At 35.5% G+C, this 15,349-nt stretch overlaps 1 long non-coding RNA gene across 1 annotated transcript; it reads left to right on the top strand.

Moving 5' to 3' along the window:
- The first annotated feature begins 2,277 nt into the window (after positions 1–2,277).
- On the top strand, positions 2,278–8,037 carry LOC133330055 (uncharacterized). The gene is made up of 3 exons (XR_009754333.1): positions 2,278–2,359; positions 2,669–2,824; positions 7,928–8,037. It is a non-coding gene; the product is annotated as an uncharacterized LOC133330055 (long non-coding RNA).
- The last annotated feature ends 7,312 nt before the right edge of the window (positions 8,038–15,349 follow it).

Below are 15,349 nucleotides of genomic sequence, written 5' to 3'. Positions count from 1 at the left end.
GCCATAATTGCGGCATCTGAAGCGACCAGAAAAACCGACAAAAATAAAGTTTTTGGTCATCCCCTAAATATTAACCGATTTGTACCAAATACAATAAGGGTCTTCATTGGGCAGAACCCATCCTACATGCAAAATTTCGTGAAGATTGTTCCATAAATGTGGCCTGTATCGTGTTTACAAATTATAATAGACAGACGGACGGACAGACGGACACACATGTCTAGATCGACTCAGCTAGTCGAGATATGGCGATCGGTATACTTAAAGGTGGGTCTAGGACCAATATTTCGCGGCGTTACAAACATTTGGGGCTGCACAAAGCTATAATACCCTGACAACATAGTTGTGTAGGGTATAAATATTTAAATATAAATCCATGCCTATAAATATACCCAAAAAATGTATAAAAATAAATCAACGCCTATAAATATACCGCAAAAATATTTACAAAAAATCCACGCCTATAAATATAACCTAAAAAATATTTTAAAATATAAATATACCGTAAAAAAAATTTATGCCTATCCACGCCTATAAATATACCTTAAAAGTTCTGTAAAAATAATTCCACTCCTATAAATGTACCATAAAAATACTTAATCATAGTTTAAGCCTATAAATATACCCTTAAAAATATTTAAAAATAAATCCAAGCCAATAGATATACCTTAAAATATTAAAAACGAGCGGATCAGTATAGTTGGACATGGCCGACCATATGATACCCCACACAACTTCCATGAAAATCTAACTTTTTGTGGTAATACATTCTGAACTTGGGAAATATTTTACGATATTTGCACCCTCTTGACCGACTAGAGGTCAACAAATATTACTAATATTCCGTACAGCCCTTCTAATTACTGTTTCAGATTCCCCTCACCGTGGGTTGTGTTGTAATGTTCGTCTTTCAACTGTGGCCTATAGCTCGACTCGAAAAAACAAAACGAAAATAAGTTTTCGGTCCAATTCATCCCAATGTTGTTATCACCGAAAATTATAGGGATTATCCTTGAACGTACCAGGATCCTCATAGAAAATTTCAAAGCGATCAGCGCTATATTTCCGCCCTCTAGTGTGGTAATGGGTTACTAAATAATATATGAATACGTAAGCACCTGTCAATATTTAAGTGTATCTCCCACATCCGAAATCATACAATAATGTAATTGGTATTAATTTAAAGGTCAATCACGCCTTTCGACAATCACGCCTTTCGACTTCTAGGGTGTATGTCCTTCAGGGGTAAATATATACGCCATAGAATATACATTTTGTCATTATTCACACAACAGTCAGGGTACATTTGACCCGCTAAATATTGACCCATCTTTATCAAAACATGCATGCTTATTCTTTGACCATAATTGTTTGGATTATAATTGCGTCCTGTGGAGCGACTAGAAAAACCGACAAAAATTAAGTATTTGTTCAAAGAAAAAATGAAAAGAATAGGGGTCTTCATTGACAAGAATCCATCCTACATGCAAAATTTCGTGAAGATTGGTCCATAACTGTGGCCTGTATCGTGTTTACAAATTATAATGGACGGACGCACGGACACACATGTCTAGATCGATGTCTAGTCGAGATATGACGATCGGTATACTTAAAGGTGGGTCTATGACCAATATTTCGGGGTGTTACAAACTCTTGGGGCTTCATAAAGCTAAAATACCCTGACAACACAGTTGTGTATGGTATAAATAAATCTTCGCCTATAAATATACCCTAAACATTTTAAAAGAGGCCACGGCTATAAATATACATACCCTAAACCTGCAACGTATACAGGATTTCATTTCGGAGGGGGACCAGTAGTACAAAATGAAAAAATTCGCTGGCTCATTTCGACGGTTTGCTGTGGTGTTTTTTGTTGAAATTCCAAACAATCTAAAATCCCCGTTATGTTGCATCGGTATTTTTTGTTTGTTTGTTTTTGTTTTTCTTCTTGATCGCATTTGCGTTCACCTTCACCTTGATTTCGTCAAAACTGTGTATTCTGGTTGACCCCCTTGACAAAGTTTATAAATATATGCGTTATTTCAATACGCGATTTAATATTGTTTAAACGTTATATTCGAACACATCAAAACGAGTTATCGTATTGAAAACAAAAACTCAAAACTGAATTGCATTTTAAACGGAAATTATTAGAAAAACGAAAAAAACATTTAAAGCAATAATAACAACAATGCTGAACAGCAAGTGGCTTATGGGTTTTATTGTTAATCAATTGCCATTAATCGGTCTTATTGTGGCATATCCAGCATTTGTTGTGGCATCCATAATCTATCAAGTGGTGAAATGGTTAAGACCAAAGAAAACAAATATTTCACTCAGCAACGAAGTGGCCGTGGTAATGAAAAAACCAACGATACAAAAATTAAAAAACAATTTTGATAAGGAATTAAATGAGATCCACAAAAACAAATCAATAAAAAAATTTTGAATGGCATTGACATTCAAAAGTTTGCACAGTGTGTCGAAGCGGAAAAATAATTATTTAAAATATATTGTGATATTTTTTGTATGATTATTTATTGTTTAATATTTTTCGTTTTCATCGTTTTCTTCGCCTACCGCTGTGCTTTGCTAATATTTGTGAATTTAATTACACCGTTCTTTTATGTCAATGATCATCTTCGTTTGCTTTGCATTTCAACAGATAACTGGTTCTGCTGGCGGTTTGGGTCGTGAAATAGCCATCGATTTGGCTAAGCGTGGCTGTCGCATTGCCATCGTCGACATACAACAAACGTTGGCCGAAGAAACAGCCGAATATATAGCGGAAACATACAATGTTAAAGCCAAAGCGTACAAGGTAATTTTGAAAATTTCATTTTGATATTCATATTCGTCGGTATTCGTAAGATATTTGTTTAAATGATAACAAAATATAAACATTTAGTTTGATCGAGTTTTTTTTTTATTAAAACCGAATAGTTGAAATTCGAAAAAAAATAATGCTAACAAGTAGAAAGGTGGTCCGGCCGAACTTTTTATACCCTTTACCATGTGGTGACATACACAACTTCTTAAAAAATCGGGACCGTTATATGGTGGATATGTCATTATACCCTTCACCACACTGTGGTACAGGGTATTATGTCTTTGTGCATGTGTTTGTAACAGGCAAAAGGAAATGAAATAGACACATAGTTCCTTTTGAGAATATGCATAGAATCACTTTTTAAGTCGATTTATGCATGTCCGTCCGTCTGTCTGTCCATGTTAAATTGTAAACAAAGTACAGGTCGCATTTATTATCAGAATTGGATGAAATTTGGCATACGTCTCTTATTTGGCCCAAGGACGAACCCTATTGAAATTGGGAAAAATCGGTTCAGATTTAGATATAGCTCCCATATATATTTTTGCCCGATTTAAGGTAAATGGTGCCCCAAAGTCCCTAAATATCTTTCGATTTGCACGAAATTTGGCACAGCGTACTGAACATAGTCTAGAATGATGTGTGTTAAGTTTCGTGAAAATCGGCCCACGTTTAGGCATAGCTCCCATATAAGGGTACCCCCCAAATTTTCCATATTTTAAGGTTCTTGAGCGCGTTTTTCAACCGAATTCGCTGAAATTTGGTAAAATGGTTTCATTTTGGATACTAAATTTCTCCACTAAAAAGTATAGATATGGGTCCACTTTTTCTGGTAGCCCCCATATAACGGTACCTCCCAATTTTCAGTTTTTGGGGGGTTTTGACCGGATTTTTTCACAGAATTGGCTGTAATTTAGTACTTTGAGTTCATATTGGGTATCAAATCTCTCCACAAAAAATTATAAATATAGGCCCATTTTTTCGGGTAGCCCTCATATAAGGGTACCCCCAATTGTCGGTATTTTGGGGTTCTTTAGCCCGTTTTTCAACCGAATTCGCTGAAATTTGGTACTTTGAGTTTTTATTGTGTAGCAAATCTCTCCACAAAAAATTATAAATATAGGTCCATTTTTTCGGGTAGCCCTCCTATAAGGGTACCCCCAATTGTCGGTATTTTGGTGTTCTTTAGCCCGTTTTTCAACCGAATTCGCTGAAATTTGGTACTTTGAGTTTTTATTGTGTAGCAAATCTCTCCACTAAAAATTATAAATATTGGCCCATTTTTTCGGGTAGGCCCCATACAAGGGTACCCTCCAATTTTCGATATTTTGGGGTTCTTGAGCACGGTTTTCAACCGAATTCGTTGTAATCTGGTATTAGTCGTATATTGTAACAAATCTCCCTACCAAAAATTATTAGTAATCACCCCCTTTTAGGGGTAGTCCCCTTATTACCTCCTTTTAGGGGTAGTCCCCTTATTACCCCCTTTTAGGGGTAGTCCCCTTATTACCCCCTTTTTATTCCCTTCACTCCACTGTTGTACATGGTATTATGTCTTTGTGCATATGTTTGTAACAGGCAAAATGAAACGAGATAGACACATGGTTCCTTTTGAGAATATGCATAGAATCACTTTTTAAGTCGATTTATACATGTAAATGGTGCAGCAAAGTCCCTAAATATCTAGAATGATGTGTTCCATGTTTCATGAACATCGGTTCAGATTTATATATAGCTCCCATAAATATTTTCGTCCGATTTGAAGTAAATAATGCACCAAACTCTTCATGTTTATCAAATATGTATCTATGGAAGCTATATCTAACTCTGGACCGATTTTTTTATTTTAGTGCACTACTGAGATCAAATCGGATTATATACATGAACCAATTTTAACAAAACTTAACAAGCGTCATTATAGACTCAAAACTGTACGGCATTCTAAATTTCGTCTCAATCGGATAAACAATGGGAGCATGGTGGACCATATGGGAGCTATATCTGTATCTAAGCCGATTTAAACAAAACTTTGTACCCGTCATTCTAGACTCAATACAATGAAATGTGCAAAATTGTTTCCGAATTGAAAATATATATCGGATATATATCTAAATCTGAACCAATTTCAACAAAACTTTCCACATGTAATTTTCGACTAAGTTCAATATGTTACGCACAATTTTGTGTAAATCGGAAAAATTCATGGAGTTTGGGGCGCCATTTCCATAAAATCGGTCGGAAATATATATGAGAGCTATACAGATAATTACACTGTGCTACAAAATAACAAAAAAAAATTTTTCAGGGGTTCTAATGTACCAATTCTGTTTAGTTGGAGTCCCTGGATCACGAAAATACCTTTGGTTTTTCTGGGTCACTTCGAAAATTAATTTTATAACGGTAAATATAGAGAAAAACGTGGTTTCATGGATTTTCCAAGTGGAACTTGAATAACATATTTACTTTGTAACGGATTAATATTATTCTTTCTTTCTTTCGAAGAGTACAATTTTTCCTTTCAAATGAGATATATATTTGGTAAATCGGTTGAGGATTGGCTGAGTTACAGCGGTTGAAATATGAAAAAATACGCATAAAATGACAAAATTTATTTTTCTTCGGACTGTACGATGAAATTATGATATCAAGCCATATAAGTTTTATTATATTACGGGGAAGAAAATTAAATTAGCTTTCGAAAATGATAAAAATCAAAAAAATCGGTTAAAAAATGGATGACTTATACACATTTATGAATTGATTCTATGCATATTCTCCAAAGGAAATATGGGTCTGTATCGTTTCCTGTTACAAACCGTTATGTTTGTAACAGGCAAAAGGAAACGAGATAGACCCATAGTTCGAAAGAAAAAAAGAATAATATAAATCCATTATAAAGTAAATAAGTTATTCAAGTTTCAATTGGAAAATCCATGAAACCACGTTTTTCTCTATATTTACCGTTATAAAATTAATTTTCGAAGTGACCCAGAAAAACCAAAGGTATTTTCGTGATCCAGGGACTCCAACTAAACAGAATTGGTACATTAGAACCCCTGAAAAATTTTCGTGTCGCACAGTGTTATAGTTTCAATTTGATATGCTATTTGCATCGAAAGTTGTATAAGGGTATTAGTGCCCAATTTACATAAAATCTGACAATAAATGTATATGTATATTTAAATCTGAATCGATTTATACAAACCTTCACATACGTCAATCTGTACTTAATTTCGTACACTGTGCCAAATTTTTTCTCTCTCGTACAAACATTGCAACTTGGTGAACTATAGTGGAATCGGGCAAACCTGTGCATGGGAGATATAACTAAATCTGCACTCATCTCCTCCAATTTCAAATATGTGACCTGTACTGCATTTCATCCAATTTGCGTCATAAATGCGACCTGTACCTTGTGCAAAAGAATACATGGACAGACAAGTGAACGGACAAGCATAAATCGACTGAGAAAGTGATTTCATGCATGTTCTCAAAAGTAATCATGCGCCTATCTCATTTCCTTTTGTATATGCACAAAGGCATCATACCTTGTACCACAGTTCTGCGAAGGGTATAATTTGGCGGGACCTCTTACCAAGAAACTGGAGTGTCAAATTGCAGTCTTTTCGGTTGGAAACAGGAATTACAAATCACAGGATTTTTGGTTGGTAACTGCGGCTAAAACCGCCAATCGGGCGAAATTAAGTGTGCTATCTAGATAGATATTTGAAACAATTGAAAAACCCCATACACACACCATTCTGAAATCAATGCAAGAGTGCATGTCAAACGGGCTGACTTGAATTCTTTGGTGTACCACTTGTATGAAATCGAGTAATATTATGTATGCGAGCTATATATAAAACACAAATTTGTTATCACTTTTTATTCAATTTAATACCCTCTGCCAAATTTCGTGTAAATTGTGCCCTTCGGTGCACCATTTACATAAAATCGAACGAAATATATAAGCCCTATATCAAAACCTGAACCGATTTCAACAAACCTCAATCGGACAACTATTGGGAGTTTGGTGAATCATTCACAAAAAAATCTGACGAAACTATATATGGGAGCTATATCTAAATGTGATCCGATGTTGACAAAACCTCGCTGACATTAGTCCGGATATAATTCAGTACTCTGTGCAAAATTTTGTTCCAATCGGACAAATATTGGGAGTTTGGTGTATCATTCACAAAAAGTCGGAGCTGTATCAAAATCTGATCCGATTTTAATAAAACTTCGCATACATAAGTATGGACCTGATTCAGTGCGCTGTGCACTGACAATATTGCACAGCGATTGCCCCAATCGGACAATATTGGCAATTTTGTGCATCATTTACATGAGATCGGACTAAACTACATATATCTAAATCTGAACCGATTTTTTTCCAATTTCAATAGGATTCGTCCTTGGTTTGCCTGTTACAAAAATATGCACAAAGACATAATACCCTGTACCACAGTGTGGTAAAGGGATATATATATATATATATATATTACAGGTCCAAGGTCATATTTTCGGCATTTTTGAAGAATATATAGACGTTTTGATATAGCACCCATATAACTATACCTCTACCTTTTTAGAGTTTCGTGGGTTTTTAGTGGCCGTAATTTGACATTCAGGTCCTCGATATGAAATATCTTCCATATAACGCACTTTCATGGTCTTAGACGCATTTTCATTGAACCTAAAATAAATCCTAAGATTGTGTCTATTTGAATACTTCTTCTTGGCACCTTGCCTACTAAATTCAAAAATCGTGATAAAATCATACATATCATTTATAGCGAACAGAGATTTTATCCAATTGTTGTTCAGCTGAATATTTGTATTAAACATTAATTAATAGAGGCATCTACTATATTTCCGAGTTCCAGGCCTATTCATTCACCGAATAGAAATCCTAAAAATTTTTCTATGCCATAAATTTCAAAATGTTCAGCGTTTGGGATCCTTTATTTGAATCTACTTTTATCTAACTTCATATGGTCTTCTATCTGAATTTGGGAACCAAATATGCCATACGGCAGAAAATATAATACGAATTATTAAACAAATATTTCCTCATTTTATTATTTTAAGGTTGATGTATCGGATCACAAACAAATTTCCGAATTACGAGACAACGTCACCAGAGATTTGGGAGATACAACAATTTTAGTTAACAATGCTGCAGTATTATTCTTTTCAACAGCACAAAATCCACCACTAGAAGAAGTCCAACGTATGATTAATGTTAACGTCAGTGCCATATGTTATGTAAGTAAATTCAAAATTAAATAATATGATATTTTATTTATAACTGTTTTATTATATTTTACTTCTGTTTTAGACGACTGAAATATTTCTACCCAAAATGAAAGAACTGAATCGTGGCCATATTGTCAACATTTCATCTGCTTCGGCCCTCTTGGCTTTTCCCACAATGAGTGTTTATGCTGCCACCAAAGCTGCAGTGCGCCACCTCACATGGATGCTGCGATCGGAATTAATGCTACTTGGTCATAACATCACGGCGACCACTGTAATGCCAACATTTTTAAATACAAATAAATATGTTAAGAAATTAGTCGATATGAATGGTATACGAGGAGCTTCGGGTGGTAGTGTTGCCCGACGCATTGTTGAGGGCATGTTGGCCGGGGAAGATGAGCTTGTAATACCCGGTTCCATTAAGTATATGTATAAATTATTTGAGTAAGTAGTAAGAAGATGACTATTATAATAAGATCGACTAAAATTGTTGTTATTTTTTATTTATTTTTTAGATTACTGCCAACCTATATAAAGGAACGGTTTTTGACACTGATTGTTGGCAGCAATTACAAAAGATATATAAAATCGAGTAAAGTTAAAGAACTACTACAGGAAGGTACCATCAAATGTGATGTAAATAATAATACAAAATCTTAGTTAATTTATTTGCTTTTGTTGTAATTTTGCTATGTGGTATGTATGTAAATAAATTTATCATGACTGTAATTTTTTTTATTGGACAATAACTGACTTACTGGTAATCAATGCACAGAACGAAGAGATAATGCTGGATCTAGAATAATGTTGGTTTTTAAATTTGCCATTACGTTTTCATCGCCAATATTACGTATAGTACTGCTACAATGGTTCGAAAATGGGACATATCTGTCCACGCCATCGTATAATGGACCAATATCCGAAATCTTAAAAGTTTTGCCAGTTTTTTTTTAACCAAAGGGGCTGTCATTTGGAATTTCGGGTAATTTGATGATAAAGTTGTCTTTATAAATTTCTTTCCCATTTTTTATATTTTTATACCCTACACAGCTACGTTGTCAGGGTAAAATATTTGTGCAGCCTCAAGAGTTAGTATTGCGGCTAAATATTGGTCCTAGACCCACATTAAGTATACCGCATATCTCGACTAGTTGAGTCGAGTCCGTCTGTATGTCCAATATAATTTGTAAACACGCTACAGGCCACGGTTATGGACCTATCACGAAATTTTGCATGTAGGATGGGGATGAAATGGCCCAAAAACTTTATATTGGTCTGGTTTTCTGATCGCTCTAGACGCCACAATTATGACCCGAACACCACGAAATTTTACACCAGGAAGGGAATCTGGCCAAAGAAAAAGCATGACTGTTTTGATAAGGATCGGACATTATTTAGCTTTTACAAAATGTATATTCTGATGCGTATATATTTACTCCTGAAGGACATAGACCCGCGAATTTGACTGTATATTCAAGAGGAGAGGTTGACCTTTAAATTGATGCCGATTATATTCTTGTATGTACACGGTAGAGTTAGGTAGATCCGGAACGAACTAGTTCATTGAAACTATTCCGAGAAAGGAACGATCGGAAGTAGTTCCAGTTCTTTAATTAATATAGTTCCTTTTTCTGATCTTGTTCTTTTTTCTTTTCCTTTTTTTCTCGTTCTTTTTTATCTCGTTTTTTTCTGATCTCGTTCCTTTGTTCCCCTACTCTTCATTCGTTCGTATTTCGAATTGTGTAAATAGTTAAATTTTATTTTTGTTTTAAATATTTTTATTTACTTATAAACTAAATTATTTTGTGCTAATCGTCCTGCAGTTGTAGCTTCATTTATTTTTTTTTCATTTTTGCACAATTTTCAATTTTTTGCATTTATTAGCAAATCAGCACGGAACTATGTGAGCAAAAAAAATAAAAAAAAAGAACGATGAAAGAGAGAGAGAGAGGTTTAAAGGAACTACTATGTAGGAGTCGTAACTATTTGAAGCAAAGGAACTATAAAGAGCAAAGGAACTATATGGAGCAAAGGAACTATATATGGAATAAAACAAAAAACGAAAAAAAAGAACGATGAAAGAGAGAGAGAGAGATGCAGAGGAACTATGGAGGAGTCGGAACATTATGGAGCAAAGGAACTATTTAGAGCAAAGGAACTGTATGGAGTAAAGGAATTATATGGAGCAAAGGAACTATATGGAAAAAACGAAAAAAAAAACAAAAAAAAAACTACATTAAGGAACAAGTTCCTTTAAAAAATTAACGAGAAAGATCGATCCGCTAAGTGAACTAGATTGCCCAACTCTAGCACACACGTGGGAGTTATACTTAAATTATCATTTCCCCACCAGGGGGCGGAAATGTCGATCTCATAGCCTTAACATTTGAAATAAAGTTCCGGTTAAGGTCAAGGACGACGGTGATGTTGAGATGATATTTAGGGTGTGAAAAGAACAGAAATTTTTATTTTTTCAGATTTTTTAGTCGCTTTAGAGGTCATTATTACATGCAGAACATCACATATTTTATACAGTGAATGGGATCTGACCAAATACTTAAAACGACTATTTAGATGATGATCGGTCAATATTGCGCGGGTCAAATCAACCAAAACTTAAAGTGACCAAAATTTTTATTTTATGGCATAAATATTCACGTTGGGAAAACAAGATTTGTAAAATATACCATGGTTAGAAAGTTGAGCTGTTTGTCAATAATCGGCCAAGAGGGTGCCAATATCGCGAAATATTGGCAGGATCAGAATATAATACCGCAGAAAGTTAGATTTTCCTACTCCGCTCACTGATTATGACTTTGTGTAAATTTCCTAAAAAACTTGTTTGCAGACAGCTTTACTTCATAGGTCCATATACTCAAGTAGCCTACACGAGAAACCCACCACATTTTAGGTATTATTAGTTAAAATATTGAAATATTATTGAAATACATATCGGGTTTTAGTGGCAACAAACGGGAAAAATTTAGAATATACCACGTTAGAATATGGATTTCTCGTCTTTAAGAACCCATCCTAATATCTTATGAGCAAAATGTTTGTAGAATATTTTGAGGATGAAAAATTGCATCTTGTAATAATTGGAGTCCGGTTCAATAAATTAAAGACGAAAAGGAATCAAGAAATGTTCTACAAAAAGATTCCTCATTCTATTTTACTGAATAAATGTAATCTTAAAAAAATACAATATCTCTTGCAGTATAATATGGAGTTTTCATATACTCACCAAGGAGTTTCAAACTCAATAGGAATTATTGTCATCCAAAGGTACAAAATGTATTTGGTCAAAAAGATTTATTTCGATGTGGCACATTCCTGATCGTATTGACGTGTACCCTCATTAGGCTTTAGGTATATAATTATGAAATATGTAAGTTGTAATTCATTAGTTGAGTGTTTATATGTGCTGTGGGTACAACTTGTCTACCCGACAGATGGCATCAATAAACAAAAAACACTTTGTCATCCCGTTTCCCTAATAGACATTGCATTTTGTTGACCTCATTTCAAAAATGAAAACGTGTCAATTCTTAACACCTTAAAAATGCAGATTCATTGCAAATAATAATTGTGGTAAAGAGCATAATTAATATTGAAATTTATTAAATGTGTCCTTCTTCTTTATCGAAGTTATTGTTCGAGTGGTCGTCATGGTATATACACTAAACTAAGGGTAAAATAAAATTTCATCAGTTTGCAGAATAGAGTCTAAGGGTACGTATGAATAGAAACATCTTCGGAAATCAACAATATTCAAAATATCGGGGACTATGATATAGTAGATATAACATTCATTTGTGTGTTTGGAGAATAAAAAAGGTGTAACATAGATCTTCTATGTCCTCTAGTTGTTGTGAGATTCACGTTACGTTATATTGGAAGAAACTATATATGGACAGTGGCGTGCAGAAGCGATTGGATGTTTGTACTTTGGACACTTTTTACGCCATAAAAAATAAAAGTAAAAAAAAACAAATTGAAACATTTTTGTATTTTATTAGCTATTTTGAACTTAATGCGTCATTAATGCAACTAGGCATACTTTCAACTAATTTCAGTACAAATACATTTAAAATATTCTTCCAATGGCCTCAGATCCGGTCGTCTTTATTATTGGCCCTTTTGCTTAACGATTGACCACAAAATTTGCTTTTTCTCTTTTATTTTCAGGACGTAAAAATTGTTCAAAGTATACTCGCTTCTGTCCGCTACTGTATGTCGTTTTTGTACTCACGTAAAATATTAACTGATCACCACCAATAACTCTAGCTGTCGGACTCAAATAAAAAGTAAAAATTGATTGAAAATTTGCGAAGACCGATTCATAATGCGACTAGCACTTTTTTAAAATGTGGAAGAGCAAAAAAAAAAATAAAATAAAATAAAGTTTCGGTTCTTTGCACTCATCTAAATATCATCTCAACGTCTCCGAAAATTATATACGGAACTTCATTGAAAATTTCAAAGCGATCAGCGCACAATTTCCGTCCTTTAGTGGGTTAATAGTAACCAATATCATAACACAAACACACAATTAAATCCACACATTCGAGTACATACAGCTATATAATTGGTATAGACTTTAAAGGTCACCACTCCTCAAAAATATATTTATTTTATGGGGTCTCAGCTATATATTTCAGAGTGTTGCAAACGGCATGACAAATTTAATATCCACTTAACCTTATGGTGAAGGGTATGTTGACGGTTCAGTTGCATATATAGCTCTCATATATATATTAGTATCCGATTTCCTGTAAATGATGCACCAAAGCTTCTGGTATCAAATAGTGGCGTTGAAGAAGATACCCCAGAACCAATAAGAGATGATGGTATAGAGTGTATACCACCTAGCCAAGATGAGGACATAAAAGCAATTAACCGGCTCAAGAACAACAAAGCAGCGGGAGCCGATGGTTCACAAGCCGAACTATTCAAGACTGGTGTTCAGATGCTGGCAAGGAGCATGCACCAGCTGATTACTACAATTTGGCTAGAAGAATGCAACCTCAGCATCATGTGTCCCGTGCACAAAAAAGGTAGACAAGACGATATGTGCCAACTATAGAGGAATAAGCTTCCTTCCCATCGCATATAAAGTGCTATCCAGTGTGCTGTGTGAACGATTGAAGCCAAAGTTTATTGACATCATCGGACCATACCAATGCGGCTTCAGACCTGGCAAATCCACCATTGACCAGATCTTCACTCTGCGCCAAATCCTGGAAAAGACCCACGAAAAACACATCGACACATACAACCTATTTGTCGACTATAAAGCCGCATTCAACCGCCCGTTCAGAGGTGTTTAAAGCCATGTCTGCGTTCGGCATTCCTGCTAAATTAATACGGCTATGTAGGATAACTTTAAGTGGCACAAGGTCAGCTGTTAAAGTAGGAAAGGACCTATCGGAGCCCTTCAATACCGAACGAGGATTCAGACAAGGTGACAGTTTGTCGTGTGATCTTTTTAACATCCTACTGGAAAAGGTCATACGAGACGCAAAGGTAAACAGAAATGGCACTCTGTACACCAATCAACACATGTTACTCGCCTACGCCGATGACATCGATATAATGGGTCGAACATTGCGAGCGATAATAACCATCTTTGAACAAATTGAAAAGGAGTCTGCCAAAGTGGGTCTGGCAGTAAACGGCGAGAAGACCAAGCTGATGGTATCAATGCGCAACACGTCCAGTAGACTCAGACCAACTGTGGAACTTGAGAACTACAGCTTCGAGGTAGTTAAAGACTTTCTTTACCTTGGTACCGCCATAGATAGAACGAATGACATCAGTTTTGAAATTCGGAGAAGGATTGTGATGGCCAACAGATGCTACTATGGTCTAAGTAAGCAGTTTAGAAACAAGGCCACCTCCCGCCAGACCAAACTCACACTTTACAAGACGCTGATACTACCCGTGCTATTATATGGATCAGAAGCATGGGTACTTGCGCAAGCAGATGAGACAGCTCTTGGGGTGTTTGAGAGAAAAATTCTCCGAAAGATCTACGGGCCGATCTGCGTCGACGGTGAATATCGGCGTCGAATGAACCACGAGCTTTACCATTTATACGCGGACATCGACATAGTCAGTCGTATTGAGCTGCAGCGACTACGGTGGCTAGGCCATGTTGTGCGGATGAATGAGAATGCCCCAGCTCAAAAGGCATATAAAAACGAGCCCAGTGATGGTTCCCGTAGAAGGGGAAGGCCACGAATTAGATGGAAAGACCAAGTAGAAAACAACATCCTGGAACGTTGTCTTCCATATTGGTGGATTTGCGCTTGGAAATATTTTTAAGCTCGGCTTATGGAACAACCGTTCTGTAACAAGCCAGCTAAGTAAGTAAGATGCACCAAAGAAGGGTTCTAATTTCTTTATACACCGAATATTTTCATAATTTCAATCATAGCTAATTTTTATATCCTACACAACTATGTTGTCAGGGTATTATAGCTTTATACATCCCCAAGAGTTTGTAACTCCGTGAAATATTGGTCCTGGACCCACCGATCGTCATATCTCGACTAGCTGAGTGGATCTAGACATGTGTATCCGTCCGTCTGTCCTTTATAATTTGTAAACACGATACAGGCCACAGTTATGGACCAATCTTCACGAAATTTTGCATATTGGGTGGACTCTGGCCAATGAAGACCTTTATTGTTTTTGGTAAAGATCAGTTAATATTTTATGGTCGCACCAGAGGCCGCAATTATGGCCCAAACATAGCAAATTTTTACATGAAGAAGGGGATCGAGCCAAAGCACAAGCATGTTTTTTTAATTTGATCGAAAAACATTGACTGTATAGTGCTCCATCTGAACTGATTCCAAAAAAACTTCGCATACATCAATCTGGACCTAATTCAGTACTCTGTGCAAAATTTTGCTTAATCGGACCAATATTGGCAGTATGGTGCTCCATTTACATAAAATCGGACGAATCTATATATGGGAGATATATCTAAATTTAAACCGATTTCCACAAAACTTGACATATATCAATCTGGATCTATCTCAGTACTTTGTGCAAAATTTTGTTCCAATCGGACCAATATTGGGAGTTTGGTGCACCATTTACGAAAAATCGGACGAAAATATATATGGGAGCTATAACTAAATCGGAACCGATTTTCTCCAATTTCAATAGGGTCCGTCCTTGGGTAAAATAAGTTACATGTGCCAAATTTCATCAAAATCGGATTATAAAATCGGATTCACA

The sequence above is a fragment of the Musca vetustissima genome, unplaced genomic scaffold, assembly GCF_032173495.1.
Source record: "Musca vetustissima isolate MV318-11 ecotype Yass unplaced genomic scaffold, APGP_CSIRO_Mvet_v1 utg92371, whole genome shotgun sequence".
Taxonomy (NCBI): Eukaryota; Metazoa; Arthropoda; class Insecta; order Diptera; family Muscidae; genus Musca; species Musca vetustissima.
This window is presented reverse-complemented; position numbering and strand designations above follow the sequence as displayed.